Consider the following 14,436-nt stretch of genomic DNA (forward strand, 5'->3'; position numbering starts at 1 on the left):
AATCTAAATCACCACTTGCTGATTTAGAAACACTTTTCTTAATATAAACTCTTCATGATTCAGTCCTCAAATCTTACTCAAAGATTTCTGTGAGAAAATATTTTTCTTTGACTTTCTTATTTTTTTTTTTTTTTGCAGCTGCTGTGTTTGTGTCTAAAGGAAGGAGAGTTGTGACAAAAATAATGAAATGGTTTTGTCTGTTGCACTTGATTCATCTTTTACATCTACATAAATTTAGTGTGAAAATGAAGCAAAGAAAACAAAAAATCATTTGAGTAGTTTGGGGTTTTTTTCTCTTTTGTCACAAAAAAAACTGAAAATTATTCAAAAATAGTTGGAATTGACAACAAATCTAATAAGAAAGCTTTGAGTTTTGTTCATAACTTTATGTCACACTTTGTATTTTAGAAGTTACTTTTATTAATTTATAGGAAAGTTTCCAACGAGCTCAGGGAAAACATTAACAGAACAAGCTTTTCCATATATTTTCATACTTTCTCTAAAGGTTTTATTGGCATCATCTTCTTTAGACTGAACTAAGAGTCATTCTTCATTTCTCACAGTAAAGTCGGCCCAGCTCTGTGAGAACTTAACCAATCTGAGGGAAGCGATAAACAATTCGCTGCTGAACTTTGTACAGTTAGTTTTTAATTCTCTTCTTGGCTGCCTGCTTTCCGTTTGCAGCTACTTTAGTCTTACAGATTGAACACAAATAATCTTTTGAGCTTAAAGAAAGAATCCTTTCAAAAGTAATAACGTTTTCTCTCCGTTTTTGCTTTCTGAGGAATGCTGCTTTTATGGATAATAAATAATTAAACTTTGTCTGTTAGCACCTTTAAAATACATGTGCAACTTGAATTGTTCTGCAGAGCAAAGGCAAGACGCATAAATAAAAGGATAAAAGAGGACAAAACATGAATGCAGAAGCAGTTTTCAAAAAGCAGTTGGTGCATTACAGAGTGTACCAGAAGCAATAAAAGTAAAAATAATATAAAAGTAAATCAAAGACGGAACATAAACTGTAAAGCAAAAAACTTCTAAATGTTGGTAAGATTTTTTGCTTGAATGCAGAGGGAATGGAGAAAGCAAACAGAAGCCTTGGCTTTATCCTGTTCCTGTTTATGTCAATTATTGGTTTGTAAAGTAATACAGAAACAGAAAATCTTTATTTCGAGACAAAAAGGTAGTCCATTATGGAGAGCCATTTCAGCCAAAAATGAAAAATAGATAAATGAAATGGATAAAAGACAAATGAAATAGATATGAAATGAAATAGATAAATAGATAAATGAAAAGCGTAGTCCATTATGGAGAGCCATTTCAGCCAAAAATGAAAAATAGATAAATGAAAAATGGGTAAATGACAAAGGGAAAAATTAAAAGTGGATAAATAAAAATGAGAAAATGAAAAATGGTTAAATGAATCTGGGAATAAATAAATGTATAAATGAATAAATATAAATGGGAATAAAAATGCCAATTACTCATTTAGTTATTTATTTCACTCATTTATTTCGCATTTATTGATTTATTTTAGCCATTTATTTATTTTTCCCTTTTATTTATTTAATTTTGGCTGAAATGGCTCTCCATAAACATATACCTATAAAGAGTAAAATCAGAGAAACTGATCATTCTAAATGATCTCTTAATTTTTTCCAGAGCTGTATATTTATAAAAATAAATAAAATCAAATAAATCAAGTAAAAGAAGAACACAGCTATAACAAAGCATATTAACAATTATTCCAATGTTTTAAAAAAGTTAAAAGTACATTGTCGCAAAGTGTAACAGTTGTCAGAGCTCTTATTATTAGTTATTTGATAAATCCAAGCGGTACATAAATTCATACATGAAACTCCTCAGCAAAGCATGAAAAGTTGGACAAACATTTGACTTGCAGATGTCCAAAGAGGAAGTCTGAGGAGGATATTTTGTTTTCTTTTTGTAATGTTGTTAATAACGTATTCTGAACCTGATTTCTTTTCTTTCACCCAATCAATGGTTGATTCCACAGACAAGAAACCAGGACGATAAAATTCCCTCTTCTCCTCTTCTTGATGAGAAAATTATGGAAAAACACAAATCTAGTCAAATCCATAATCTAGTTTTTCTGTCTCAGAGCAGAAAATTGTGGAAAACCAGCGAAACCACTGTGTTGCACCATGGGAACAACCAGGGATGGCTGCGTTGATGTTAAAATGACCCAGCGCTCGACTTTCTGAGCCAAAAAAAAAAGTCACACTTCAACAATTGACCCTCTTGCTCACCTGCTTTTTTGCCCTAATACCTGCCACCATGGTGAACTTTGGCTAATTGCAATAAATGTGAACCTACTTGTGTAGTTATTCACATAGAGCAGCAGGTAGGGGAGAAAAACACTCACTCAGATATGTATATGTAATTGCAGATCATTGTGAACAGAAGGTGTGCAGCTTTTCACATTAATTTACAATCATGTCAAAGTAGAAATTAACCAGCCGAGTGGAAACGTATAATTACAACCACTACAGTTTAAAATGTGAACAAAATGTGTGTCAGAGCTGTTTGTGCTCTCTTTTGTTTAGTTTTGACACCAATCACATGTAAACTGCAGGGTTTGAATGGTCCCTGCTTCCAGACACATTTTGTAGTCCTGTTTCAGCCACAGCTTTTTAATTTAATACATTGGAAACATTTCAGTCTTCTGCACAAAAGCAGACATCATCATGCTCTGCAGTCTTTTTTCTGCGTCTGAAAATCCATTAAAACAAGCAGTTCTGAATATCTGCAGCTCATTTATGTAGTGAAAAATATAATATATGAGACCCACTTAAAAGTAAAACCGAAAAACTGACTTTATGATCCAAACTTAACATGCAACTCAAGTTTCAGTCTCTCTAAAAATAAGATTAATTGGTTTTCTGAAGCAATATAAAACCCTAGACTAAAGAGACTGGAGCTACCTAGCAGCCATTAATCTAAAGTACAGAACATTTTAGAAGTATACACACTAATAAAGCTGCTTTTTATGGTTAAAATCAGTTATTTTGTTTCAAAACATTTCATTGCTGCTAATGAGTGAAATTTATGTCGTCTTTTTATTGTCATGGTGTTTAGGGATTGGTGCGTCCCGTTAGCATCAAAGTGAATATGCCACACTAAAAAAAGAGAATGGAGCTCCAAATTAAAAAAAACTTGAGTTAATTTGTTACATGTGAACAAATTAAGTTATTTAATAGAAGTTTGTTTGTTTGACAACTTAATAAACTGAATTTGATTTGATTATTTGAAACAAATAAGGTAATTTTGATCACCTGTCAATTTTTTATTTATTGTTGGTGAACACTGGATTGGCCTAATCAAAGTCCAAAATTTAAGATTTGTGGAAAGACTTGGAAATTGAAGCTTTCTGTTAAATATGAAGGATGTTTTGTAAAGAAGAATGGGCAAAAATGTGAGTGTTTGCAAAGTGAAACATGTGTAAACCTGGTTTAGATCTGCCGCAAAAGTTGGCTCTACAGCGTCTTGACTGAGTTGGACTAAATACACATTTTTACATTTCTATTTGTAATAAAAACCATGAATCAGTTAACTTTTACTTCACTGATGTGAGTTCATCTCTGCACGATAAAGTTTGTTGTTATGAGTTGACAAAATTTGACAAAAAGGTCAAGAGGTATGAATGCTTTTGTAAGATACTGCAGCATTTTTCATTTGGTTTATTATTGATTGCAAGAGAAAATCCACGCAGAATGAAGAACATTTATAAATTACTGAATGTTTCTGAAGCGTAGAGAAGAATATGTGACTCTGTGAACTCAGCTACCGGCATCATAACCTTCTCACACTGACTGAGTAGTTTTAAATTTTAAATTTTCAGGGGTTTTTTCTCCACAGAAGAGTCTAAATTGCTCCTAGGTGTGAGTTTGAACTGTGATGGATTGGCGACCTGCTCGCTTTCCGCCTGGAGATAGGTCAGCTTAGCAGACTAAAATCATCTGTGTGCAGCGCCACAAGGAATGATTTCTCCTTTTACACCTTTTTATTTCACTTATAAAGTTATTTATTTGTGCATTAAGGCATATAAACCCCTTCATTCATTCATTCAGTTGAAATATTGATTGAAGTGTCCCTCCATTCTCCCCGCCACAGATGAGATTGTAATCGATCAGTGAGGAGTGACTCTCATTTGTCACTTTATTTTAACTTCCTTCTTCTTTTTGATGAATGCTAAATAAATCCCGACACACTGATTCAATTGTACGAGCACCGTCGGCGTCGTGGATGATGGATGCCGAGCTCTGCCCTCGTCCTCCTGGAGATATTTTCTCAGACGCAGTGTCATTGATTAAAGGGAAGGTAATTCAGCAAAAGGCCATTCCTTTCACCTCCGCTCAGAGGTGAAAAATTATTAGCCTGCAGTCTGTTCCTTCTGTTAGCATTGGGAGAAGCGCGGATTATCTTACCAAGAAGTTGTACTTGTTGGGGAAAATAAAGCACACTCCTCAGACTGACAGATTTCTCTGCCCGTTGGGTTTGTTTATGTCGGGTTGTACACCTTCAGCTTTAGCTTGTTTCCTGTTTTTCACTTCGATGGGGCGAAAAACGGACGGCTCTGTCAGCTGGAGGCTTATCAATCTGAACTGACAGGAGAAAAAATATCATAATGAGATTCTGACATTTATCTGCTGTAAGCGTATTGACATCTACTAATGACAGAACTAGTACAATGTCCCAAAATACACATTATGTAATAAATATGCTGATTTAAAAAAAAAAAAATGCTCCTCTCCATATGGACATAACCACCCAATGAATCAGTGAGTGATAAAGAATAATTTCTGTTTTCCAAAGTCAAAGTTTGTTGTGGATTTATTCTGAAGCATCTGTTTTTTTATTTTAAGTAATAACTAGACAGCAGTCATGATTGGTTTTAATTTTAAAAGATACTCTGTTAAATTATCCAACTGACTTATTTAATTTGTCAAATTTTCATCACTTAAGAGCACTACCTTCATGAGTAACCCTTCTATGTTCGACTTAGGTTGACTTCAGGTTCACTGTATTTATTCCAACAAAAGAGGAAATAAAGTTTGTGGTTAACATCAGTCCAGCAGCTTCTGCCCCTATACATTAAATAAAATACAATAAATAACCCAAAACAAAGTACAAAGCAATAGCTCCCAATGAGCAGCTAGCAACAGCTAGCTGCAGTTAACATTTGTAAAATTAAACATAGCTAAAATGGAGAACATTAATGAAACATATACAAAACATATCAAAATTACTCATGAAAGACTGTGTATGTTTAAATTTGTCTAAACTATATGTTAAAAGATAATATTTGTAAGGAAAACACAAAGCTGATCCTAATAAATACCACAGTTACTGAAGGCAACTGAAAAGAGGGGGAGGAGCTGGCAGTTACTGGTTACTATGGTAACCACCAACTGCCAGCGTAACAGAACTTAAAACACCAATAAATGTCTGAAGAAACAACAAATTTTTCACAAACTTCACATTTATGATATTGTTAAAGTAAAACCCTGTTACATATATTTGTGATGGGAAACCCCAAAACATTAATCCACTTTATATTTTTGGCTTTATGCTGTTTCATACACTGGTTGATGTCTTTATTGTTGCTCCAGTATTTCTTCACAAAGTGCTTTCAAGTCAAGTCAAGGTTTATTTATTTAGCACATTTTCAACAACCTCAGCTGACAAAATCATCTTCACAATAATTACATCATAGATATATATAATAAAATAAAAATTAATATTGAGTTTTATTTTTTTAAAAGTATATGATTGGCTATAAAATACCAATAAAATAATCAGAATTAAAACCAGGACTTTATTAATTCCAGCTTGCACCAATTTCCAAAAACTCAGTTGAATAAGTTTTTGGGTATTTTTTGTCTTTTTTAACTGGTGTTGAAGGGAAATTTGCTATGTTTTCAGTCTGGACTTAAACTAACCTACTGACTAAGAGAGCTTTACAGATTTTTCTTGATGACATCTGTTTTTGTAGTTTCTTCCTGCAGTAAATTTGTTCAGCTCCACAGGTCTCTTCCTGATATTTTGGTGGTTTGTTTTGACTTTCCCATTGTGTAAAACAAGAAAGCAGTCCAGAGGCGTTTCTCCAATTAACTCCAATGTACCAATTAACCTATCAGAAATTTAAAGGGCATCAACATCTGGGTTTTCCCTCATTGTTTGACGAGACAGTAATCACTCTGTATGTAAACTTTATTGGATACATACATTATTGTTTCATGTAGCAAATGTAAATAATGTTGGTAACTCTAACTGAAAACAAGAGAGGTTTGATCTACAAGGAAAAAATAGGTGTTTTTTTTATCTATTATATGTAAACTTCTGCTTTTAACTGTGTACAGCTCTGGAAAAAATTAAGAGACCACTTATAATTATCAGTTTTCTGATTTAAATTTTTATATGTATCTGTTTGAGTAAAATGAACATTGTTCTTTTATTCTATGAACTACTACGAAAAAGAAGCAGTGCTTTCAGACCTCGAATAATGGAAAGAAAACAAGTTTATATTCATTTAGGAACAACAATACTAATGTTTTAATTCAGGAAAAGATCAGAAATCAACATTTGGTGAAAAAACCAGGAGGTTTTCAATGGAGTTCAGTGCAGTGAGCTCTTAATTTTTTACCAGAGGTGTATTTATATATGACTTTTCTAAGCACACTGACCTCCGATACACAGATCAGGAGACAAGTTGTGGGTTGCCCAGGAGCACAGAAACATAACAGAGGAAGCTGGAATTGAACCCTGAAATTTAAAGAATGCAAGACGACTAATCACTGTGTCTCAGTGTGTATCAGTATAACTTCATGCTTTTCAATGTTGTGTCTTCAAGGTGTTTTTATGCTAAAAGAGAATTTTTTTTTATTACATTTTGTTTGAGACTATGAAGTTACTTTCTCATATACACAAATTAAAGCTGTTTGTGCCAGCGTTGGTTTGTTTTCAGAATTATGGTTTAATATTGTAGCAACTGTCAGCATTTAGATTATTTTTAAGATCTTTGTTGCCTTTAATTTTGCTAGTCAGATGGGGAATAGGCACACAGACAAGGGGGAAGACTTACAGAAAGGTTCAAAGGTCAAGAATCAAACCCCTCACAGCTCTGCTGCAGTCTAATAACCTGATAATCTCTTTTCACATTGGTCTTAATGATCAAACATTTTTGGGTAAACAACTGAAAAAGGTCCTCCAGATGACCCTAATTGTCCTGTTGTAATCTCCAGATGTAATCATTCACAGATTCTTCTTTAGTCGGTCATTAACAATTATAATGCGGCCAAATTATGAATCAGATTCAAAGTCAAGTGCAGCGTCGTCCCATGTAGAGGAGCGGCTCTCGTCGTGGAGAGGGGATTGCATCCATGAAGAGTCATGTTTCTGCTGTCAGATGGAATATGAAATTAAATCCTCTACTCTTTTCACATCTGCGCTCTCAGCTGAAGTGCCAGCAGTCCAGTTCGCAGCATCCAGTATTTTGTGGTGCAAATTGCTTATGGAGACTTTGTTGATGAACCATGGATTATGTAGATAATCTGTCAGATTTCCTGATACTGTAGCTGAAAGAAATCATCAGATTATCACCGATATGTCCACTACAAAGCTGAAATTTAATTGTAAATGCCCTCTTTCTGAATGCTGTCCTCGAATTGATTGCCTCATTCGTCATGTGCACAGATGAATTATGCATGTGCTCGTTGCTATGCTCGGGTGAATAATCAAATGGTTTTCTGTGGAAGTGGAAGCTGTGAAACGGCGAACACTGGACCTCATTTGGTGCTTTTGTGAAGTCAGAAAAGCTCAGACAGTGACGCGACAATGGGCTGACAGCAGAGGCTCTGCCCAGGTGATGATTTGGAGTCATCTTTGCAGTGTGCGCAGCCGACCAGCTCAGACAGAATAGCCAGTTATAAGGGTCAGCAACCACATTTACGAAACTCTCTCCGTGTACCGCTCTACAAAAACCTCCGCTGCTCGTTTTAGGGGATTTTATGAAATCTAAAAAGGATCATGCTGAAGAATTTCTTGTGCTTTGCTGTTGTAGCTTTTGCTTTATCGCCTCCAACAGCTTCAGTCGATGTGAATGAAAAGGCACCAAAAAGAGCGTAAAGAAAACTCTTCACACAATGAATTAATTAGCAGTTACTCATTTCAAAAGGGCATACTGTGATCACAGCTGAAGCTCTCTGCAGCCTGGGCAGCTCAAGCAACAACATCTATTTACTGCAACCATTCAATGACTGGCCTCGCTTGTTGATAAACTATTTATATTCAAATGAATCATGGACATAAATTCATCAGGCAACATGTGACCTGCAGCTACTCTACACTTTACAAAAACAAAACCTCACCAACTGCATTTAGTCTAGTTTATAGTAAAAGTATCTTTCTACACTTGAAATGAGACAAAAAAACTTACTATTAACTTTTCAGCAAGACAAACTAAATCATTTAATCTGCATTTGTTGTCTACTATTTTCTACTCTTTAAGTAAATATAGCCAGTTTTAGATTTTGAACCTAAATGTGAGTTTGTGAAAGATAAACTTACAGTAGTAAGACGTATTAACTTCTTATTAATGTTGTCAAACCTCCAAGAGTTGAATAAACTAGAGTTTTTGTGTTATTAAGGAAAATGTTTAGTTTAAGTTTGCAAAGCTTGAGGATAATGTTCTGTTCACACTAAATCTTTTTAGCAGAATTCATTGACATTTAATAAAATTCATGATCAGATCAGAAATTTTCTTCATGCAATTAGAAACAAGAATTTAAATTATTCTGGTTTCAAGTAAGAAAGTTTTTGACAATTTTTGAGAAAAATCTGAAATAAAATCCCAATTATTTATTAGCGCAAAAAAGTTTGATTTGTTGATTGAACGTGAATTTCCACCATAATTCTCAAGAAACTGGAGGGACTAATTGATATAATTTGGGAGTAAACAGATAAAAACTGCATTGATTTGATTGATAACATAATATTTAAGCATACAGTGTTTAGTTAGAACCTAGCGGGCCACATAAAAAGCTACGGCGTGCCGAATTGGGCCCGCGGGCCTTGAGTTTGACTCAGTTAATGAGAGCTGCAGAAATAAAATAAGTAAAAGTTGAATTAGTGTTTATTGTGTGCAGCTTTTCAAGAGGCTCAAATCAAATATACTACTACTTTTGATTTACACTCCTATATTTAGCTTGCGGCTAATCAGAACCATCTGGAGAAACGGGCCAAATTGTATTAGTTTAATGAGTCTTCTTTTAATCATATTTTATAGGAAACATCACAGAATTCAAGTCAAGTGTACAAAGTTGTGCTTTTAGATGCGTGAACTAATTACATTATATATGACGGTTAAATATTCTTTACTGAGTTTTAAATGAACTGTGATAACAGAGGATTAGACAGATGAGATATAAAACTAAAACCTCAGCAGTGAGATTCCAGCTACAGGGCGGGCACGTCTTCTTTTTTCCTAAAGTTTTTATTGACTTGTCAAATATCTCTAGAGCTAAATGAGCTCAGAGACAGAAAGGTGGAATTAATGATCCAAAAAGTGAAAATTTGGGTTCTGCAGCACTTGAGAGAATGCATCGTTTCAGATCTCATACCTAATGATCTGATAAGCTATTGACACACCAGCAGAGAGACACAGGAAGATAAATGAGCAGATAAAATACAAAAAAGAGAGATTGCAGCAGAACTGTAGCCTCTTCTTGAAATCAATCTAATTCCTGGTTGGTTTTTTTTTTTCTGAGTGTGACTGCCTGCAGGAAAACCATCTTATCACTTACAGGATCCCCTTCATGTGAGGTCGTCTTTGTTCTGAAATCTGTCTGTCAGTCTCTGAGAACAACGAAACAGTTATTAAGGAAACATGTTGGAGAAAAACCACTGCTTTCATCTCGTTCCTCGTTCACAGCCTTTAGGTACCTCCCTATATGAAAATCACTCCACCTCTAATCCTTTACATCTTCTTTCCACTGTTACATCCATTATGCTGTCGGAGCAGGCGGGACTTCAAAGAGACAGAGTTTTTCCTTTTTACTAACAAGTCTGTCAAAACCCTCCGTGTTGCTTTGCACCCAGAAACACCAGAGAAACAGGAAAGATTCACGTGCAATGTGCATAATAAGTGGTAGCCATGAAGCCAGTGGAGATTTTAATCTCTGGACAAATCATTCTAAAGCAAAACACATTATTTGTTTTATTCACAGAGTCATTAATGGATTCATAGACGCGCATCATTTCTCATGAAGCGAGAAATGAGGCTGACATGATTTACTTCTGATGCAGGGAAAATCCTTGTCATTGAGGAAAGCCATCAACTGTAATATGTGCAAAAATGAAAAAAAAACATTATTCTGACTTTTTACATTAAAGTCAGTAAACACAGCCAAAGGTTGATTAATGTAAATGTTATCAGAGCTATCAATCTCCTCTGGATTTTTCATCAAAAGCTGCAGTCATATTGTTTCCTATTTACTGTCTGTTTTTTTATATAATATTGGTTATGTAGGTTTAAAAGTGAGGAAATTAAGGAGATTTTGTGGAACATTAAGCCCTCTCGTGTTTAAATCGCTTTTTATGCACCACTTTAGTGAAAAGCACACTGTTCTGCTGCATCATTACGTTACTTTTCTGTGACGTCATTAGCTGCGTTTCCATTACAAAGGAGCGTAAAACCTTTTTTATAGTCTGCTAATGTTAAACAAACATAATTTCGTAGTTGTAATTAAAATCACACATGTATAGGTCTGTCCAGGCTTAAGACATTAGAAATTATGTCGGCAACAGATGTAAACACAAAATACAGCTCTGGGAAAAACTAAGAGGCCACTGCACTGAACCTCATTGAAAACCTCCTGGTTATTCCACCAAATATTGGTTTCTGATCTCTTCCTGAGTTAAAACATTAATATTGTTGTTTCTAAATTAATATGAACTTGTTTTCTTTGTATTATTTGAGGTCTAAAAGCAGTGCATCTTCTCTGTTATTTTGACCATTTCTCATTTTCTGCAAATAAAAATAAATTTTTGCTTTGAGTTTCAGAGACATGTTGTCAGTAGTTCATAGGATAAAAGTACAAAGTTCATTTTACTCAAACATTTACCTATAGAAAGTGAAATCAGAGAAATTGATCATTTTAAGTGGTCTCTTAATTTTTTCAGCCATGTCAGCTCATCATCTGCTGTCAGAGGACATAAAAACTCAAGTTTTATCAAAAAACGTGAGTTTTGTTTTTCCATTAAGTGAATTTAATTTTTTTAATCCAACTTGCTCAATTTTATGGTCAAAGGTACTTTCTGGTTTGCTTCTTTCTTCATATTACAGGCTGAAGTGACCATATGAAAATAATTTGAGTATTATTATCCAAATTAATCAGAGTGAAAAATGCTGCATAACTCTCTTAAGCTTCAATTTCAGTTTAATCGTTTCCAGGCCTCCGTAGCTGAGAGAAGCATCTGCTTATAAAAACATTATTATTGGATCAATGCTGAAATATTTGAGTCAAGGATGTGTTATTTCTGCAGCATGTTTTTTATGTTGCAGTGTTAAACTCAAAGGAAGCTGCTGAAGTGTGAGCTTCCTGTTGACAGGGAATATGGTCAATAAAGTTTCAATCTATCAAGTTTATTTCAGCAACACGGCAGTTCAAAATGGTTTACATCATGAAAACATAAAAACATCATAAACACATCAGACAGTCAACCAATAACATTTTGTCAAGTGGCTTTGTTGAAATCATTAATACATATTGAATATGTTGGACAATGTTCAAGTTAGTATGGTTCAAAAACAGCTCTAAATAGATGGGATTTTAGTCTTGCTTTAAAGGAACTCAGTGTTTCAGCTTTTTGCAGTTTTCTAGAAGTTTGTTCTAGATTTGTGGTGCATAGAAGCTGGCTGAGGTGTAAGGTTTAATTTCTGCAGTGCTGTACTTAAAAACTCTTTTGTTCAGAGATACTTTCAGCTAGAAAACTCTTTCATTACATTATCTCCAGCTGCTATAATGTTGGTTTTCATCTTGGATGCTTTTCTTATAATTACCGTCTGATGTGTTATTGTTATTAATCTGTGAAGGGTGCTTTAAAAATAGACCATTTACTTAATCTGGTTGTTTACTCAGTAGTTCAAGTGTTGCTTGACTCTTTACCTTTGCACACAATGATCCCTCATTATGTGAATCAGATGCTCTCTCAGCGCAGATTTAGAGAATAAGAGCTTTTGTGTGGAGGATGAATTCATCATCTATCATCCGTTTCTGCAGCTTGTTTGAGGTTCACACATTTCTAAGGGAACTCTGAGCTGATCCAGATCACTACACACATCTTTCTGCGGATCAAAGGTGTTCACCTCAATTTCAGACGGTGATCGGGCAAAATGAAAGACCCCACGTCTCTGTCAATCTCCAGTTGAGTGACAGACGGTGTCTCTGTGCTTTTTGTTGCCTTGTCTTCTGGAGTTGTTTGTGTCTGGCGCATACGGGGAAACGTCCAGGATTGACGTGTTCATGCAGGAGATTGACAGTGACCGTGAAGGGGGATTTATCATCCGTGTGTTTCTCTGCCAACAGGAATTGTAAAGTTCCTGGAGAGTTTTTTCTGTCTTTGAGTTCATTCTGTTTGGACTCATTAGGTTACCAGTTGATATATTGACCCTTTGCAGCTACGTCACTAAATCATTAGAGCCGCCATGATGGACGTTGGAAGTGAGGGACTGGGAGTGTTGAACAGAGCGACTGAAATTGTTTTCCAAAGTTGTTTTTCCCAGTTTATTCATGGTTTCTACTTGTTTCAGTCGAGCTAGTTAGTCTGTGAACGTAACACAGCTGGTTGTGGCTCACAGACGGCGGGTATTTAGAAAAGTTTGAAACAGCTAGCTTAGAAACCGAGCCGTTCTTCCTCCCTCCTGAGGTGTTGATCAAATTACCAACTTTGAGTGAATTAACACTATATGATTTATGTCACTAACAGAGTTTCTCCTTACATGGGAGCAGACTTAAAAACGTACATGTAGTTCATGTTATGGACTTATTTACATTAATCTCACTTGATTCTTTTGGTTTAGTGTTGAATTAACTTAAAAGTTACAAATTAACTGAAAGGAACTTTTTACTTTAAGTTCAATTCCAAGTTCGTATCATAAGTCTGATGTCATGACTCAAGCTTCATCAGATCCTGTACCAACCAGAGTTCTGTGGTAAACATAAGGAGACCTCAGTCCTCATCATGGCCGTCGCTGGTTCGATTCCAGCCTGATGACCTCTGCTGCATGTCTGCATGTCTTCCCTCTCTGTCATTACTCACTCTCCTGTCTAACTACTCTCAAATAAAGGCCGTCTGAGCCAAAAATTTTTTTTAAAAAGATCCTTTATTAGTTTACTGTTTTATTTGAAGTAAACTAAATGATTTAAGTTTGAGTTAAATTTGTCAAGCTTAACTTAAGTTGGATAAACTTAATTGAATTAAACTGAAGCAATTCAATCAAGTTGGTTCAACTTTCATTTATTCACATGTTACATGTCACATGACGGTGCGGCATTGTCTCCATGGTTACACGCGTACCGTCTCCATAATGCCATATTTGATATCTTTCTAATCATATTTACGTATAAAGTATAAAAACGTTAATCTTCTTACCTTGTAAAAAGTGTTTGTTGCGAATCTGCGGTTACACCAACAGCTGCCAGTCATTATGATTGACAGTAATTACCCTTAGTTGCCGCATCTTTCCTCATTAAAAGTTATTATAAAATGAATAGTTTGGTTTCTATCTTTGTCTGTTTGTGCAGTTGATCGTGTAGCACTCTATGACCATTTTTAAAGTGAAATCTATTAAATAAAAACGATGGTAGGTTGCAGATGTCTGTTTTCAGCCCAACTTTAAAGGAGCGCATTGGTTGTTTTGACGTCATGGCGGAGTGGGTGGAGTTCTGGTCGTCACGTACAAATGGTCAATTACTTGTTAAGAACTCAGTCGACTTTACAGGACTGAAGCATCGGTCAATGTGTGCAGAACAGGAGAGGAGACATTTTTGTCAAATGCAGCAACATTTGCATCCATTCTTAACTCTGTCGTAACCTTTTCTTCTGAACACATGTTCTGAGCTCATCCATGTTATCTTGTTTGCTTTAATCTTCCTTCAAAGCCGGAGCGTCTGTGGAGTTCACAAGAGCGTGGAATTAAAGAGGATACCTGTTATCAAAGCCACTGAATTCCCTGTTGACCTTAAACGAGATTTAAATGCTCCGTGCTCTCACATCGTTTGGTCTGCTGCAGGAAATAAAAACTCTCTTTCTGAACCAGTAGAAATGTCTCTGAAGGCTCAACTAAAACACACTTCTCTGTCGTTTTTATGAGGTGCTGCTGCACCTTCGGTTGGTCAATGATAATCTAAAATG

General features: G+C 35.2%; 1 protein-coding gene across 4 annotated transcripts in view; it reads left to right on the forward strand.

The window, feature by feature from the left end:
• Positions 1-14,436, forward strand: part of kaznb (kazrin, periplakin interacting protein b) — a 173,117-nt gene that overhangs the window by 35,432 nt on the left and 123,249 nt on the right. The gene's annotated exons all lie outside the window — the stretch shown is intronic.

This window comes from Xiphophorus hellerii, chromosome 20 (assembly GCF_003331165.1).
Source record: "Xiphophorus hellerii strain 12219 chromosome 20, Xiphophorus_hellerii-4.1, whole genome shotgun sequence".
NCBI classification, from domain to species: domain Eukaryota; kingdom Metazoa; phylum Chordata; class Actinopteri; order Cyprinodontiformes; family Poeciliidae; genus Xiphophorus; species Xiphophorus hellerii.